This window comes from Anabrus simplex, chromosome 4 (genome assembly GCF_040414725.1).
Source record: "Anabrus simplex isolate iqAnaSimp1 chromosome 4, ASM4041472v1, whole genome shotgun sequence".
NCBI lineage: Eukaryota > Metazoa > Arthropoda > Insecta > Orthoptera > Tettigoniidae > Anabrus > Anabrus simplex.
This window is the reverse complement of record NC_090268.1, coordinates 429,231,336-429,249,712: the sequence shown is the minus strand read 5'-3', so window position 1 is coordinate 429,249,712 and position 18,377 is coordinate 429,231,336. Positions and strand designations below refer to the sequence as shown.

The following is an 18,377-nucleotide window of genomic DNA, read 5'->3' as shown; positions in this document are numbered from 1 at the left end:
ATCAGCTAATATCATACATGGATAAGCACACACACCGCAAGTTGGTCAACGCTTCTAAATGCTCAGGCTATTTCAAGCTATAGCTGAGTTAATGAAGCCTAATGCGATGTGCTACTTACAAAACTGTCCTTAAATAATATAACATAATTTACGATATGATGAAAGGCAGGAAGCCATGTAGGCTACACCTCACCAAAACAGCCAGTCAATAATGTATGATACAATGCATGTACATCATACACCATTCTTACCCAGGAATAATGTGAAAACCTGAAAACTTCATGTCTGGACACTATTGTTTCACAGGAGTCACTTAACTTGTCAGTAAATCTACCGACACGAGGCTGACGTATTCGAGCATCTTCAAATACCATCGGACTGAACCAGGATCGAACCTGCCAAGTTGGGCTCAGAAGACCAGCTCTCTATCGTTAAAACTACTCAGCCCGGGCCTCTTACATTAAATAAATGAGGATGTTAATTCATTTGAGGGGCTTGGGACACATTAGCCACCAGCCTCGTATACTTAGTTCTTTGTGTGTGTGTGTAACTAGTTTTTAGGGCCTAGGATTGGAGCAGGTGCCCCGGGACTTCAAACAAGGTACCATCCCGGCATTTTCCTGGAAAGAGTTTGGTAAAACCCGAGGAAAGCCACTCTTAGGATGGCCACTGTCAGAACCGGGATTCGAAACTTCTGTCTCCGGACATCCACCTCAACCGCACAGCCATGGTGCGCGACTTACGGATATGTTATGCTAGAAAATGTTCAAAGTAAGATAAGTCCACGTTGTGAGTACTCGGTCTTTCGTCTAAGTAGTATAAGTCAAAACGAAACTACATGTACCATATTTCATTTAGTCCTAATGGTACAAGTAATTAGCCGTGCAGTTTGGCGCGCGCAGCTGTGATCTCGCATCCGGGAGATAGTGGGTTCGAACTCCCCTGTCGGCATCACCAGAGCTGTCTTGCGAGAACTGGACTTTCAAGAGAAGGAATGGCCAGCAGTGAGTCCCGACCTTAATCGCGTCGAGCATGTGTGGGATAGGCTTAACAGAAGTATTCGTAGGGATCCTGTTCCACCATAGACTCTCCAAGACCTCGAACAGGCTCTCATTGAACGAATGGGACCTGATACCGCAATGTGACCTCCGTCAACTTATACGGACCATGCCACGTAGCTCGTAGAGGACATACACCATACCGAAGCTCTCCATTTGTGATAAAAATCCACCCTGGAAGACTAATATCACTTTGTTTTCGCCCCTATTTGGACATTTCCGTTCGTACTCCAAAAATTAACGCGAATCCATCGATGCTCTTTTGTGTACTTCAACGGTAAAGAATAAAGGTTTAGTTGGTAATATACCTGGGTGTGAGGTATTGTTTTGTGGAGCATGGCATACGTTCAAAAATATGTTCCCCTAATTTGTTTGAACTGTGTATATTCCTTCAATTAGCGTACTTCACTTAACACATTTACAAAAATACGTACTTTTATATGTCTGTAATATAGACAGAAAAAGCCTCGTACGTCGGCAATGATTACTTGAAATTTCCCGCGTACGCAGACAGTTCGAGCACATTCACCATAGATGCCCAATATCAGCTGATTTTATCTTGGCGCCATGTTTTGCCGGCAGTGCCCTGTATCTATTTGTATGGTCGATGTAACGCACGAAAACAAATGACTACGAGCTGTCGCCACTATGGAAATGTAAACAAACTTTGGTTCATTCGGGGTTTGCAGATAATTTATCACCGGCCGAGTTGGCCGTGTGGTTAGAGGCGCGCGGCTGTGAACTTGCATCTGGGAGACAGTGGGTTCGAACCCCACTGTCGGCAGCCCTGAAGATGGTTTTTCGTGGTTTCCCATTTCCACACCAGGCAAATGCTGGGGTATACCTTAAAGAAGTCCACGGCCGCTTCCTTCCCACTCCTTGGTCTTTCCTATCCTATCGTTGCCATAAGACTTAACTGTGTCGGTGCGACGTAAAGCAAATAGCAAAAATTAAATTATATCATAAATTATGCTCGCTAATTGACCAGAAACGAATAAGTAAGCCTAGTAACTCCAAGATGGTGACAAGTGAGACGGTAAAGTTGCTCTTGCTACAACCTGTTTAAATTACAAGTTAAGTTGCAGAAAGTGCTGATCCATGTGAACTGAGTTATACATTAAAGTGCCTTTTTCTTTAAAAAGTAATCGCCATGTCTGTGAAGCGCTTGGCGGCGAGTTCCAGGCATTTAAGAAACAGCCCAGTGAAGACATCTCTAAGCTTAAGATCGGCTTCAGAAGCAAGACGACGTATTGGATGAAACCGAACAGTGCAGTCGCCGGAACTGCCCTTTGTTGCATGGTGTCCCGCAAGGGCCCACCGAGGACGTTTACAAGAAAATGCCAGAGACACTGAAAAGTAAACTTTCAGTAGATCTTTAATTTCTTGATGTAGATCGCTGCTACAGTCTGGGCCGCCGAGATCGAACGTCTGCTGAAGTGGTCTCACAGGGAACTCGACCGATCATTATTAAGTTCCTTCGGTACCATGATCGTGATCGAGTGTGGCGCGCGACGCGGGCTTTGAAGGGTAGTGGGCTCATGCTAACTGAGTCCCTCACAAGTGTGAGAAAAAATATTCTTAATCAGACAAGGGATTGATGGGGATTGCAGAAATACTGGACTCAAGATGGACGCATTTGTGTTTTAAGAGAAGATAGGAGTAAAACTCAAATATGCACGATGGCTCAGTTAAAAACATTGCAGGGAGTAGGATGAACTCTTGAACTTAGAGGAATAAATTATGTGTGTAGTAATTAGTTCATATTTGTTTGTAAGTGTGGGATTGTGAAAATCAGTGTATCCCCTCACCAGGTAGCTCGGGTAAGCTCATTTTACATCTTACTTAATTTTTCTTCTACTGCTTAGTTTTATATACTTGTTGACCAGACAACAGTAATACTATTGACCTACTTTCCTCTCCATAGCCCCCACGCATCACTTCTCTATTGTCCCGACAGTCTTCGACGGGACTTGTGTTGCAAGAGCAGCTCATTAGCCAGCCGCGGTCGTTACACTGTTGCAGTCTAAATGGCCAGGCATTATTAGCTCATTTGGAAGAGGTACAGGCTATTTTTGAAGCGAATAATGTACATATTATTGGGGTCAGTGAAAGCTGGATGCGTAAAGACTTGCCGTCACTAACCTTAACGGATACGCAATATTACGCCATGACCGTATTGGCAAAATAGGTGGTGGGCTTCTACTTTATTACAGAAATGACCTTACATGTAAGGTAATTTCCACTTCTGACCCAAGACTTATTCTGCGACCGGAATTTATGTTTGTAGAATTAGACTGCCATAAAAAAGATATTAACAGGGATTGTATACAAGCCGCCTAAAATAATACAGGCCGATGATTTTGAAAAGGCATTAGCAAATATGATCTCTATACGATGACATTATAATCATGGGTGACTTAAATACTGACCTTTTAAAGCAGACTAGTAAAGCGAATAACCTACTGAATTTATTTCTCGCTACAAACATGACTACTACTAATCACGTTCATTACTCTGACCGCACAAGTCATACCTTAATAAATTGATCTTCTTGTGACAAATCAACCTCAGAAAGTAATTAAGCACGGACAGATCCCTGCTCCTCGCATCTCTTCACATGACCTATGGTACATGTGTTATTCTACGCGAATACCCAAGTACAAACCACGCTACATTACAATACGAGACTTACGACATATGGACCGGAATAAACTGCGCCACGATGCATATAACTTGCCTTGGGACAGTATACGTAATTTTCAGAACATAAACTCTAAAATAAACAAATTCAATTCATTGGTGCTGGAAATATTTGACAATCACGCACCAAGGAATCAGGTAAGAATCACTCGCCATTCATCCGCGTGGCTAACGGCCGAGATAAGATCTGCTATGGCCAGTCGTGACAAACTGTACAGACAATACAAACTGACGCATGACACAGATAATTCCGAGCGGTACAGGATTCTGAGAAACAGAACCAAGCAGTTCATTAGGAATTCTAAATATAAGTTAAATACTTTCAGGAACTGATGAGCAATCGGTCCGAGACAAGAATGGAGTAAATTACGTACGTTAGGTATAGGTAAAGCCGTAGAGCAACATGTACCAACACGGGACTTTAAATGATCATTTCGTATGGCCAAGAATAGCCTCTATTTCCTTCCTTACGAATTCACTACCCTCGTTTCAACAACAGTCTGTTTATGAGCAATTCTCTTTTAGAAATGTCAGCCCGAATGAGGTTAAAGGTGTGATATTCTCTATTACATCTAGTGAAAATCCTCAACCTGTTTCCAGTCATTCTACCGGGTCAGGAATGGAATTAATGAAGCCCCCATCTAGCGGCGAGGATAGGAACTGTGTCGACTGCCGAAGCCTGTCGCATTCCTCTGGAGCAATGATTCATGACTGACAGATGAAATGAAATAATATTAGAGAGTGTTTCTGGAATGAAATATTACAGGGAAAACCGGAGTACCCGGAGAAAAACCTGTCCCGCCTCCGTTTTGTCCAGCACAAATCTCACATGGAGTGACCGAGATTTGAATCACGGAACCCAGCGGTGAGAGGCCGGCGCGCTGCTGCCTGAGCCACGAAGGCTCTTCTATCACATCTAATGCCACAGGTAATGATGACATTCCTATATCGCTATTTAAGGATATCTTAGGAGCTGTTCTGCCAATACTAACTGATATATTTAACTACTGCCTGACAAACGGAGTGTTCCAGATGTTTGGAAAGATGGACGAATTATACCTATCCCGAAGAGGTTAAGTTAGATTCTCCTTCAGATTATCGTCTAGTATCCATCCTACCACCCTTATCCAACGTGCTTGAACGTCTAGTTCACACAACAGTTACTGAATACCTTACCAAAAATTCCCTCCTCAACCGCTTTCGATCCGGCTTCAGGAAAGGACATAGCTAGAGGCATGATTTTTTCGCATTAACGATAAGCTAAGGTAAGGGTTTTTCTGCCCGAAGGCAGGTCCGAACCTCCGCAGAGGTATTCCTGAGCCGGAGTTTACGTGCGGTAGGGTGGCCAGTTCCTTTCCGCTCCTCCATTCCCTTACCCCCCCACCAACAGCGGGTGGCAACCCATCCAACTCCCGACCACGCCCAATGTTGCTTAACTTCGGAGATCTCACGGGATCCGGTGTTTCAACACGGCTACGGCCGTTGGCGCATTAACGATAAACGCGACAAAAAATATTTTGAAGCGATTTTGCGATATCTTTACGAATCATATGTTTCTGGTTAAGAAAATATGGATATTATGTTCGCGAATTAAAGCGAATTAAAGCGATAAGGCCATTTTAAAGCGAAATTAAATTATTTTGCGATAAGCGCGATATTACAGCGAAATCTGTAGAGAATAACGAACTATACACTTTTTCCAAGATTATGTATGAAAAGAAAAGGAAGAGCGAAGAAAGATTCATCAACAGGAAAGAAATATGATATCATTAATGTTTTGGAAAATCTCTTTAAGACATAGCATCAAAGAAAAGGGGTTGGCTCCAGGTTTCTTGCCAAACGAAAAGTTTGGAATGTTGTTCTTGTGGTGGCTGGTAATCCCACCCCAACCTGTCTCCTCACGGCATTGTGCAATCCTGGAATCCCTAATGACGTCTACAAGCAGCACAACTGATTGGTGTATTTCGGCTTCGTGGTCAGGTAAAATGAAGAAAGTGATCACAGACAGTAGTGAAGATGGGTCGCTCGACAAGTGTTACGGTGCACAGCAGAGCTAAACAGTTTACGTGTGAAGGTTTATACGTTTCGGAAAGCAACATTTTAAGGTGTAAATTTCGTCATTTTCGTATCCAGTGGGAGAAATAAGGTACTGTTTCAAAACATTGTTTTAAAAATAAGGAACATTCAGAACGTAAATTTAGCACTCCAACAGTGAAACGGCAGGCAACAATAGAACTCTCATTAGATATGAAAAAGAAAGCTAAGAGTAAAAAAAATATAATTTATTCACGAAACAACAGCGATGCTACTCAAAGCCAACATCCCGCTGGAGAAGGCAGACGACCTTGCAGTCCGGAAATGGCTTCAAAAGTATGTACCAGGTATCTACAGTCTATCAATTAAACCTCCACAATCAACGATCAGTGATAGTAATTAAACCTTTAATGATTAATTTTAGAATTTCATTAAAGCGATACGGCAATATCTATTTCGCGAAATAACGCGAAAATGAGTATCCTTCTCGCGAAATCGTTCAAAAATTAATGCGAAAAAATCATGCCTCTAGACATAGCACTGAGACAGTTTTACTACGAGTGACAGATGATATTACCCATCAGACGTGCAATGGACCAACGGGACGTGACTCTACTGACATTAGATCTCAGTAGTGCCTTCGACATTGTCAACACTCGTTACTACTGCAGAAAATTCGAAAACTAAATTTTAATGTGTCACTTCGGTTTTTTTCCTCTTACCTCAACAATCGCCGGCAGCGTGTGACAGTTGGGAATGTGAATTGAGGATGGGAAGGGAAGACCCTCGGTGACCCTCAGAGATCGGTCCTCGGACCAGTTATTTATCATCCAAATTAATGATATATCAAAAGCACTTACATTCTGCAAATTACAAGTGTACGCGGATGATTTACTGTAATTGAAAACCGAGTGATATTGATACTTCAATTACTAAAATAAATTTCGACCTTCAACATCTTACTGACTATGCACATAAAACTAATAAACCCGAATGAAACTCAAGTTATTATTATCGGTACCAGTATAAACCTATGTTCTCTCAAGCAACGGGCCATCTCTCCAATACTTTTAAACAATGAAATCATACCGTACTCTACTTCAATGAGTAACTTAGGAATTATTATGACTGAGACAGGCGTTAAACACATGTAATAAAGTACATACATGCTTATATCCTGTGAAACTGTTCTGTAATTTATTCTCAGTTCGACTTAAAGTACAACTAATTCACTCTATGATACAACCTATATTTGACTACCGTGACACTGTGTTGACTGAAATAACCTGCAACAGTAACAAGAAACTGGATCGGAGCCAAAACAGCTGCGTAAGATATATCCTTTTTTTTGCTATTTGCCTTACGTCGCACCGACACAGATAGGTCTTATGGCGACGATGGGATAGGAAAGGCCTAGGAGTTGGAAGGAAGCGGCCGTGGCCTTAATTAAGGTACAGCCCCAGCATTTGCCTGGTGTGAAAATGGGAAACCACGGAAAACCATCTTCAGGGCTGCCGACAGTGGGGCTCGAACCCACGATCTCCCGGATGCAAGCTCACAGCCGCGCGCCTCTACGCGCACGGCCAACTCGCCCGGTGTAAGATATATCTTTAATCTGCGATATGATGCTCATATATCACCTTATTATAAGGATCTGTTGTGGTTTCGAGTACACCAGCGCCGTGAACTTCACATGTTATCACTCCTGCACAACACAAAATACCGTACTTTCCACTAACACACCCAACTATCTTTCTTCACCTTTTTCTTATCTCTCGCCCCACCATGACCACAACACATGATCTGGCTCCTCTCTTGCCATACCTGTTAACCACACTGTTGTTTACAACCGCTCCTTCATAATATCTGCCCAGGTCATGGAATTCGCTATTTGCGAACATTAAAGACAATCCCTCTCATCGCAAGTTTAAAGTGGCTTGCCGCGAGCATTTGCTGAGTAGATCCCGCTAACTTGTTGGATTACTGTTGAGTGAGTGAAGGCGTGAATGAGAAGAATGAATTGATTACAGTAGTTACGCCATATAAGTGTACTTTATTGTGTATTTTAAAATTAAGGATCTATTATTATTATTATTATTATTATTATTATTATTATTATTGCTATTAATATTATTTGTGTTATTTGTACTTGTAATTATAAGTTATGTAGATGTATACTCTTCTAGTGGTTAAAAGGGTCTTGAGCCCTAAGTTCGCCACCAATAACGGCATTATCTATTTGTCAAATATAACTTTCCAAGAAAAGTTGTTACTGAATTTGGTAGCAGAAAGTACTAACATCACCCAGAATAAAGAAACAAATAATAATTATATATATATATTGTATATTTCACTAAAAACATAAGGCAGTATTCCTGTCACCCGGCGGTCCCGGGTTCGATTACCAGCTGGGTCAGGGGTTTCTTAATTGTAAATGATTAATATCCCTGGCCTGGGGACTGGGTGTTTGTGTCGTCCTCGACGTTCCTTTCCTCACATTCAACACTTTACACTTCCGCAATTCCACTTACACGCAGGTTCCTATCATATAGTGAAAGTAGTGGCAAAAGATCTATAAAGGTCGACGCCATGAACAAATAACATTTTTAAAATTCTTAATTCTTCATTAAAAACTCACTCAGTCGTGTACCGTACAAGATATAATCAACAATACATCTTAGGCCTACCTACATGTTGGAAATTCTAGGTTATGTTCGACCATAGATAACACTGACTATGTCGAAGCTTTAGATAAACTAAAATATGTCTGAAAATCGGTAGTCCTCGAAATATGTCGCACGTTCTTTTATCCGCCTAGGACGTTTATTAATTGCATAATCTTGATCATATTACCCGTCGCTGTGATTTTCTCTTTCATTTAGATATTCCAGCCGTCTACGAGCTGCCGTCTCGGAAGGCTGTTATCGTAGATTGCCCATTTCACCGGCCAACCAATGTACGGTAAAATTTTAAACCGCGATAATGCCCATTATCCGAGATAATGTTGTTGGTGGATAAAAACTTAACTATTATCTCGTTTTAAGTAGCTTTAAACCAAGATAAAAGCTTTTACTCGCATTGGCGAACACGGGCCTTAGAGGTCAACTGCTAATCGGTAATTAGAGTGTTCCCAACTTATCAGCTGTTTAGCCATTTAAATATTCCCATTTAGCCGATAGTGGCGATTGAGAATTAGAAGTAGTGGTGGAGGCACAAAAATGTATAGTCAACAACAGTTCCCGGGGTGAGGGGCGGGTACCTCAAAAATGCCAGACTGACGAGTGCTTGCGGCTAGAAGGTGAATCATACTTGTGTCCTAGACTTCGGCTAAAATATACCCCTGCTACCCTTCCTCACAGCACGTGCTACACGTTGCTGTGCGGGTCTCCACTACTTGCTGTGGCGCTGTATGAATCACTCAGCCGTGACGAATGACATTTTGTGCGTATTTCCCCTAAGTATTTTTAATAATTAAAGAAATTAAAAGTCCGACTCTGTGGTGTAGTGGTTAGTGTGATTAGCTGCCACCCCCCGAAGGCTCGGGTTCGATTCCCGGCTCTGCCACGAAATTTGAAAAGTGGTACGAGGGCTGGAACGGGCTCCACTCAACTTCGGGAGGTCAAATGAGTAGAGGTGGGTTCGATTCGCACCTCGGCCATCCTGGAAGTGGTTTCCCGTGGTTTCCCACTTCTCCTCCAGGCAAACGCTGGGATGGTACCTAACTTAAGGCCACGGCCGCTTCCTCCCCTCTTCCTTGCCTATCCCTTCCAATCTTCCCATCCCCCTCGCAAGGCCCCTGTTCAGCATAGCAGCTGAGGCCTCCTGGGCGAGGTGCTGGTCATTCTCCCCAGTTGTATCCCCCGGCGCAATATCTCACGCTCCAGGACACTGCCCTTGAGGCCGTAGAGGTGCGATTCCTCGCTGAGTCCGAGGGAAAAAACAACCCTGGAGGGTAAACAGCTTAAGAAAGAAAATTAAAAAATAATTAGCTGATAAGACAGCAGGGTTTGTACAAATTATTTTTCTGAGAATACACTGCCTCACGCCCGCACCCCCTTTATCACCGCCATTGCATTTAATAGTGAAATATTTTGTATCAATTAAAATGTTACAACTAATTAGTAAACCGCGAAGTAACAATTTATATTCCCAACTTAACTATGCACTTCACATTACTTTTTAAATGTTTATTTGTACTTTCTACATTTATTAGGTGCCTAAATACGGCGAAGTATACCATAACACTTGAATACTGAATGTATGTGTAACCACGAAGAGTTTTCTGGAGTTAATCCTTCTCGTATGCAGTAGTATAGAGGTGATTTCTAATAATTTGGGTGGAGCTTTTAATGGCCAAGGCGGCTAAATCACAGTATAGATTCTTGGGAATGCCCACACAAAAAACTCAACTAAGAATGTTGATATGGTTCCTCTTACTCCGATGAAAAGTCCTACAACCCTTATACGATTCTTTGAAGTAGCTGATGGTTGGTTCATAGATGGCTCACTTCCCGGCGTCTACCTCTGCTGGCTGACTTGAGTCGATCTCACATCTAATGGTTGGATCCAGAATATATGTAAAGTCCTTTTCTCGTCAAGTGTGATTATATCTATTCTCCAGTTGTTTCCACCATCAACAACACATGCCACCTCTTCCTGTATCTCGTAACTTTTCTGGGAGAATGCTGATACAATTCTAAATCTTATTCTGTTGTGCCTAATATTCCTAAGCAAGTCCCCCCGTGGACATGAACCAAGAAAATGAGTTAGGGTTTCAGGCTCACTGCATTGTCTGCAGTGGACTCTATCCCGGCTACGTCCAGGGAGGGCCCGTACAGGAACCACGTTGAACAATGATCTGCTACTTGGTATTCTGCATATTTCCTACTGAACATTGTACTTCTATTTAGGAAATTCACTGTTCCAAATCAACAGTGCTCTGCTACTTAGTAATTAAATGTTTCTAACCTAACAATCGATTCATATGTAGTCGGGGGGGGGGGGGTGTGAAACCTCACCCCCACCATGGAAATTGTACAAAAAGAAAAATCAATAAATTAATAAACATTCGGGGACATAATTTTGAAAACAACAGATTTGTTGGATATATTTTCTAAGAAACCTCGAAACTTGGATTTTAGATTGTAAATTGAACATAAAATTCGCTGTAAAACTGTTGACCTTGTTCTGTATTTTAATATAAGATTCTGTAGTGTACTGCAGTCTGAATATCAACATCACTTGTAGCAGTGTCCTTATAATGACAAGTCTTGCATGCACAAGCATCCTCATTGTGTTCTAACATAACGCCCCCTCGTCCCATCGGCCGATCGTGGCTACGCTACTCTATGTAGTAAATGCAATGTATCCAATATAACAGTGAACTGTTCTTTAGTCAATTCAGCGTTTCCATCTTAACGATCAATAATTTCAATTTTCTCAACTTAACATGTAATAATTTAATTGCTTCCAACTTAACAGAGAACCGGTATTTAGTTGTTATAATGTTCCCAACTTAACAGCGAACCGGTTTTTAGCCATTTAACGATGGAAACTGCTATAGCCTACAATAAACAGTGAACTATTACATAGCAACTTAACATTGAACTAATAATACAAATATTGTGAATGCTCACAGCTGCCTTGTTGTTCGCTGGTCTGCAGTCTACTGCCGCGCCTCCTTTGACGGCCTTCAGTCCTGCTTATCATTGCTGATTACGTCACAGCCCCTCCACCTGCTAGGGACACAGGAAATCTACAAGGCCGGCGCTACACGCGATCCAAGCAAATTGGTCCCTGCTCCAAGAGATTCATTCTGTCGCTCTTGATAATAGATAGGCGTTAAAACTGTCTGGAAATATTGGATGTAAAGGATACGCATACGTCGTTCTTTCAGCTTTCATTTTGCAAGCCTGAACGTATTTGCAGTGCGCTATGTGTTGCCGCGTTTAGTTCAACACCTCTTATAATTAAAATGTGTGATTCTCCCTTTAGCTCTCTTACCCTCCATGGCCGAAACCTGTAATGTCCTACGTAACGACTCTACGCCTTCACCCTCCTGTTTTCACTGCGCTCATATCCCTGTCCATCTGCTTATGTTTTAAGTAAAATTAAATTGATTTTTGCTGTTGTTTTGAATGAGATTTCAGTCTAGTCATGAAGGTCACCGGATTCCTTCACACCTCCGAATAATAACACTGCAACAAAAAAATCTACAATTCTATCCCTTCAGGCAAGAAACTGAATGTTTAACACATCCTAGGGATATGAGCTATGAATTTTAGGAAAATAAAATATAATAAAGTGTGAGAATATATTCTTTAGCATTATTCTTAAAATTTACAACCCTTTTCTTAATGATCGTTATCCGGTCGATTAGATTAGCAGTTTGGCATTTTCCACCGCTACGAGCGCTAATGTGAGTCAATGCATTGTTTCACTTAAGCACCACTACGAGCGCTAATGTGAGTCAATTCATTGTTTCACTTAAGCACCACTACGAGCGCTAATGTGAGTCAATGCAGACAAGGTCAGTCTAGGGAGTTAAGACACGAATGTTACATATGGTGCCGCCATTTTGTATCTTTAAGTGAGCGTAATCAAAGGCAAGTGTATTCGAATTTGGAGGATTTAGGTACCAAACATTGAAATAAAAATAAACAGACAACTATATTTCATGTAGAATTTAATTGTGCATATATTATTCCTGTACTGTGCATATAGGCCCAACCGTATAATTAAACTGACCATTTTTTTCCATGGCTCAAAGCGGGACACACTGATTCCGACAGCCTACACATAAACGAGAGGTCAAATTTTGACACAGCTATGTTTTACACGTTAAAGTTGGTATTGCAATATTTCTCCACTACACATTTTAAGATAAAATTTTAATAATATAATACCTTCCCTTGTGACACATTCCAGTGTTACTCGTACTTCTCAGAGGATATAATTAGCTGTAACAACTGTGGTGATGATTTCCAAAACTCATGAAACTCTAAACAATTCTGCGAAAAGTTAAACTTGATCATTAACAAAGCCTTAAGAGTAAAAAGTTTCAGGCGAGATTTTTCAGATGTCCACAGTTTGTTCATTTGAGAAAAAACTCTTTCAACTGAAGCATGAGTTCCGGGAAGAGAAAAAAAATATACTGTGCCACTACTGAGAGTTGACTGTGTCGTACATTGTTTTCCTTGAAGTGAAGAAAAACCTCCGTCCACTGTTTGTCTACTGAAACTTCTGCACCATTCCAATTGGATATTTTCTCTGCAGTGGTATATTTGGTTAAGCAGGAAAATTGATCAAATAGTTATGAGCCATTCCCACTGTCAAAAAGTCCTTTACTTGCCACAAAATCACAACATTTTTCCACATCAGACCATTCAGGAACAGTTTTTAGTGATGCCCATTGGAAATTGTTCGTGTCTTTAAAATGACCAGACCATTGGTCTAAATACTCTATAGAGGTCTCATAAAAAGTTCCTGCCACTTCTTCAACATTCTTTCTACTTGCTAATCCTTCATCTTTAAGCGCACCAACAAGAACTCTTACCTTATGTGGTAAAAACTTGTGAGACAACTTATCTGAAAGCTTGTCTTTTAGCTCACTGATAGCTTCCATAACCTCTGTTGCAGAAATTAGCTCACCTTCAATTTTCAATACTAGTTTGTGGAAAGAACTGGCTTGTGTGAAGACGAAATTTAACCACACCTCTGAAATAGGATCTTCAAAGAAACGTCTTAAGGAAACCGAAATTTTGTTAGACTTAATTAGTATGATTTCAGTCCTTGGTACATGTCAAGCATTCTCTTCACTGCCGGCATGAGTGCTAACCACCTTATTTTGCTATACCCAAGGACTTGTTTGTACTCAATTTCCACAAAATCACAGAACTCTTTCAACTGTTCAACTCTGATTGTGTAGATATAAAAGTGAGAGTACACCTTAACAATTATGTTGTCTACATCAATAGGTAAACAATCACAAGAAGACTGTATTACATTATGTATAATATGAGCACCACATCCTATACCAATTAAGTCCCTACCCAAAAAACTGTCCCGTTTCCTGAAAGTATTGTTAAGTCCTTTCCTTGCTGACCCTCCAAAATTAATGTTTGTATCATCACCACAAAACCCGATGATTTTACTTGCAATATCATTTGTTACTAGCAGTTCTTCGAAACATTTCACAACAATGTCTGATGTTTCACCGGGTTGAAAATGAAGGTCCAGCAGTTTCACTTGAACACCGTCATAGGGGTCATAAAACTGAACAACAACCGGGAACACTTTAACATTCCCGTGGTTCGAGGCATCCGTTAGCAGTGTAAAGCAATGTGCCTGTCCGAGTTGTTGTTTGACTTGTTGTTCAGATAAGGGGGCAAACACTTTTGTAATTACACATTCAAATTTTGTCCGTGCACATCTGAATTTGGGCTCGAAACATGTTTGGAGAAGTTTTGAAGCGCAGTCACATGAGCGAAAGCTTTGATTTTCTTTAGCTGTATGGTAAGCTCAGGCTCCTTCAGCAGCTGCGATTTCCAAGTCCTTGGACGTAGGTGTTGCACTCTTGAAAAAACTCGTCATTGCTTTGCTTGAACTTGCAGTACTTTCAGGAGATTTATGTTTGGTAGCTTGCAAATGTTTGGTTATATCATGTCCACCGCCATGTGCAACGCTAAATGCCGCCCCACAAGACTGACATCGAACATCACTGTCGGATATTGTTCTCTTAATAAATGGGAATTTATTTTGTAAATCCGTATTAAATATGCATTTGCGTTTAGGCATTTTGCAGTCACAGATAATAAACCGAACATTCAAAACTACACCACATCAAGCCAGGAAGCAGGAACTATTGTGAAGTCTGAACGAGAAACGGAAGTTCGGACGTTTCGAGTATCGATATCGTAAACAATGAATCGTTATACATAAACGACTTTCTACCAGTTTCTACTGAAGTGCGGTGTTTAAAATTGTCAATCTGCAAATGGGGATATTTAAGAGTGCCCAGAATTTTCGAGGGGACAGCGGGACAGAATGCGAAACTGTCCCGCCGAATCCGGTACGTCTGGTCAGTTTATGTATAACACTTACATGACATGAATACATCCACAGCTATGTGAATAGAACATAATTAACTAAAACTAAATTTCATTTTTTGAGAAACAAGAATCAACAGAAGTGCTGATGTATATCTTTTTTACTTCCATAAAACTTGGTCTTACTGTGTTTCTTATCAATATCATCTGTCAAAATACGTAATCTCATTGACAGAAACATATAAATCTGCATCGTCCCTCTGTTATATTATGATTACATGAAATATTAAACTTAATATACTTAATCACAGTTGTAGTAAATTACCTTAAGCATTTCCTTTATTACGAAAGTAGTTACCAGGACTGCGTTTCTGAAAGGTTACCCCAGCATGTTGACAAACATTGAATGCCTCGTATGTTGAGTGCATTAAATTATGTTTGCCAGCTGTTGTTATCCATTCACGTGGTAATTTCTTCACATATGCAACTAGAGTGATGTTCTTAGCTACTCTGACTAGTTTATGGATAACCCATGCAGCAAAATAGTACAAAGTGGTAGCAGTGGTGGATGTGCTGGTGATCATTGGTTTAAGAGGAAGTACAGCTGGACAATCATCCGCTACTAACACTAATCAGAACGAAAAAATGGAAGGGACTCGACACTTCGAAAAATGAAGGTGTCGATCAAAGAAATACAAAGGACATGAAGTTCGTAGAAATGAAAGACTCCCCTAAAACTACCAGGGGCGGAAAAAAAAACAAGAGTTGACCAAGGGACGTTGGATGGGATAGAAGACAGTGAAGAGCCAGGCACAAGTAAGTGAAAGCAATGACAAGACATAGCTAAGCGCCTCGTGGACGTCAACCAACACTCCGAAATCGAGTCCCTTTTTTCGCCTTTCAGGAGAGGCAGGGTACAGCGTGGATGCATTATACCGCCCCCACAAAATGGTACAAAGTGACATCTGTATAATGTTTATGTCGACATCATTTGAAAACTGATGATCGCAATTTGTAGGGCTACAGTCTTCATTTGGCTTTTGGCAAGAAAATAATTCAAGGTAATACTCATCATATTCCTCATTATCCTCGTCATCAAAGAAGCAGAAGAAGAAGACCGAACAAGTGGCTGTGCGATTTGAGTCACGTAGCTATCAACTTGATTTCCAGAGGTAGTGGCTTCGAACCCCACTGTCCTCAGCCCTGAATATTGTTTACCGTGGTTTCCTATTTTCACACCAGGCAAAAGCTGGGGCTGTTCCTTAATTAAGACCACGGCCGCTTCCTTCCCACTCCTATCCTTTTCATATCCCATCGTCTCCGTAAGACCTATGTATGACGGTGCGACGTAAAGCAGATTATAAAAATAGAAGAAGAATACTTAGGCATTTTGTGAATATTGGGCTACACTTATCCTGTCTCACTTTTATAGGAGTGGTATAACACTTGTGGTAAACCACTTCGAACTAGTTTGCTTTCATAATCTTTACCCCCTGTGGGTGCGGTGGTAGAATAACACCCACGGTATCTCCTGCCTGTCCAAAGAGGTGACAAGCAGAAGCGGATTGGTGACCACGGGGCCCTTACCTGAGTGCTGGAATTTTTTCCACTTAATTGTGTCCTCAATTAGCGTCCGTGTTACGGATATTGGAATACTTTAATTACACGTTCTGTGCGGGGGATGTTTCGCTCTCCTTGCTGCAATTTTATTTTATATCAATTTACATGGTCATGACGCTTACAGTGTCAAGGATGACACAATGTGGACACACTCTGACCTCGTTATCATATGGCCACGATAAAATGTCCCGCTCATCCAATGCTCTCTCGCTTCTCACAGGGAATCCTAAAGACTTCCCGTCATCGTTATATAAAATAAGGCACAGTAGATATTTGTTATGTTCCATTCTCAACTTCCGTGAATTTACTGGTGAGTAAGGTGTTGGATTGGACTGCATATTTTTCTGGTTTCATTTTGGTAAATCGGTTGAACTTATAATAGATCCCAGAAAATCACTGGGCAGGGGAATGCAATATTTTGAAAATCTTCTCAACGTAAATGTGAATGTTTCTGTCGATGTCGCGAAAACCCGAGCTCATCAGGAGGACAAAAAGTCTGTGAAATTAGGCTTGAAGAATTGGAGACGATGGTAAATAATCACCATTGTCGTAAAGCAACTGTAATGGATTAAATTAGACCTAAAATGGTGAAGTGTATTGGGGAGGCGGGAATGAAATAGCTTAATAGAAAATTAAGGTTATCATGGACTTTTAGTAAGGTACCTTCAGATAGGACGAACGCAATATCTGCAAGCAAGGGGACAGAAAGGGCTGCAACAACTGTGGAGGTATTTCATTGATAAGTTGTTCACTGGCAGTTTGGAAGGGAGGATTCGATCAGTAGTTGAGAGTATGTTGAATGAAAACCAGTGTGGTTTCAGACCACAGAGGAGCTGTCAAGATCACATTGCCAATATGTGACAGGTGATTTTAAGAACGATACTAGAGCAATAAGCTGCCATTTTTATGTTCCGTATATCTAGAAAACACGCCAAAGTACCAGAGAAAAGTTGTTCGCCTTACAGCGGACTGCGGGATTGAGGGTAGGTTATTAAAACCAGCCAAAGCCATTTATCTTGACAAATGGGCAACGGCGAGAATTGATGCTAGAATGTTTTCTTGGTTCACCTTTGTTGTTCATAGTTTATATGGATTATCTACTGCTGGATGCTACTTAGGTTCCAAAATGGGTAAAATATAAATATGTAAATAAATGCTATGTAAATTTTAATCTTATACCAGTTGTATAGTATTATTAGAAGTAATTTCACATACCGTACTGTATATGAGTTGACTATGTTTGTAAGATATTATAAGTAGAATTTTGTAAACAATATAAATTTATTAAGGATGATGTGTGTGTTTATTAGAAAAAATTATTAGCGTAAATTGTATAATATTGTATTCTAGGAAAATTTTCTTCGTCTCCTGTTAATTTAAAATTTAGTGCTTGACAATAATGTATTTTAGTGTACCATTTGCCACCGAGGTAGACACCTCATTTGCAAATAAAGAGATTTTGATTTTTGAAAGATATAAAGTGACCAGGAGGAATTCAGTTATATCGAAATGTAGTAAGCATGTCGACGACTTGGCTTTAATGGCAATAAGTAGGAAATAAAAATTAACTTTTCCAATACTAAGGTGATATCAGTAGGTAAGAAACCTAAGAGAACGGAATGTAAATTTGGGAATACGTACTTGGAACAGGTAGATAATTTTAAGAGTTTAGGATGTGTGTGTCTTCCCAGGAAGTGTGCAGCGAATCTAATGCAATGAGTTCGCAGTTGCAATCAAGAGTATTCTGTTAGAAGGAAGTCAGCTCCACGACGAAATTATCTTTAAACCGGTCTGCTTTCAGACCAACTTTGCATTACGGTAGTGAAGACTGGGTGGACTCAGGTTATCGTATGCATAAGTTCGAAGTGAGAGACATGAGAGTAGCAAGTGTAATCGTTGGTACAAACAGGTGAGAATA

The 18,377-nt window shown here is 40.7% G+C and overlaps 1 protein-coding gene across 1 annotated transcript in view; it reads right to left on the bottom strand.

Annotated features, from left to right (window-relative positions):
* LOC136872801 (uncharacterized) overlaps positions 1-11,476 on the bottom strand; it is an 89,786-nt gene extending 78,310 nt beyond the window's left edge. The window contains exon 1 of the mRNA XM_067146640.2: positions 11,429-11,476. The gene's annotated coding sequence lies outside the window, so the exon portion shown is untranslated. The remainder of the gene's footprint in view (positions 1-11,428) is intronic.
* Between the last annotated feature and the right edge of the window lie 6,901 nt (positions 11,477-18,377).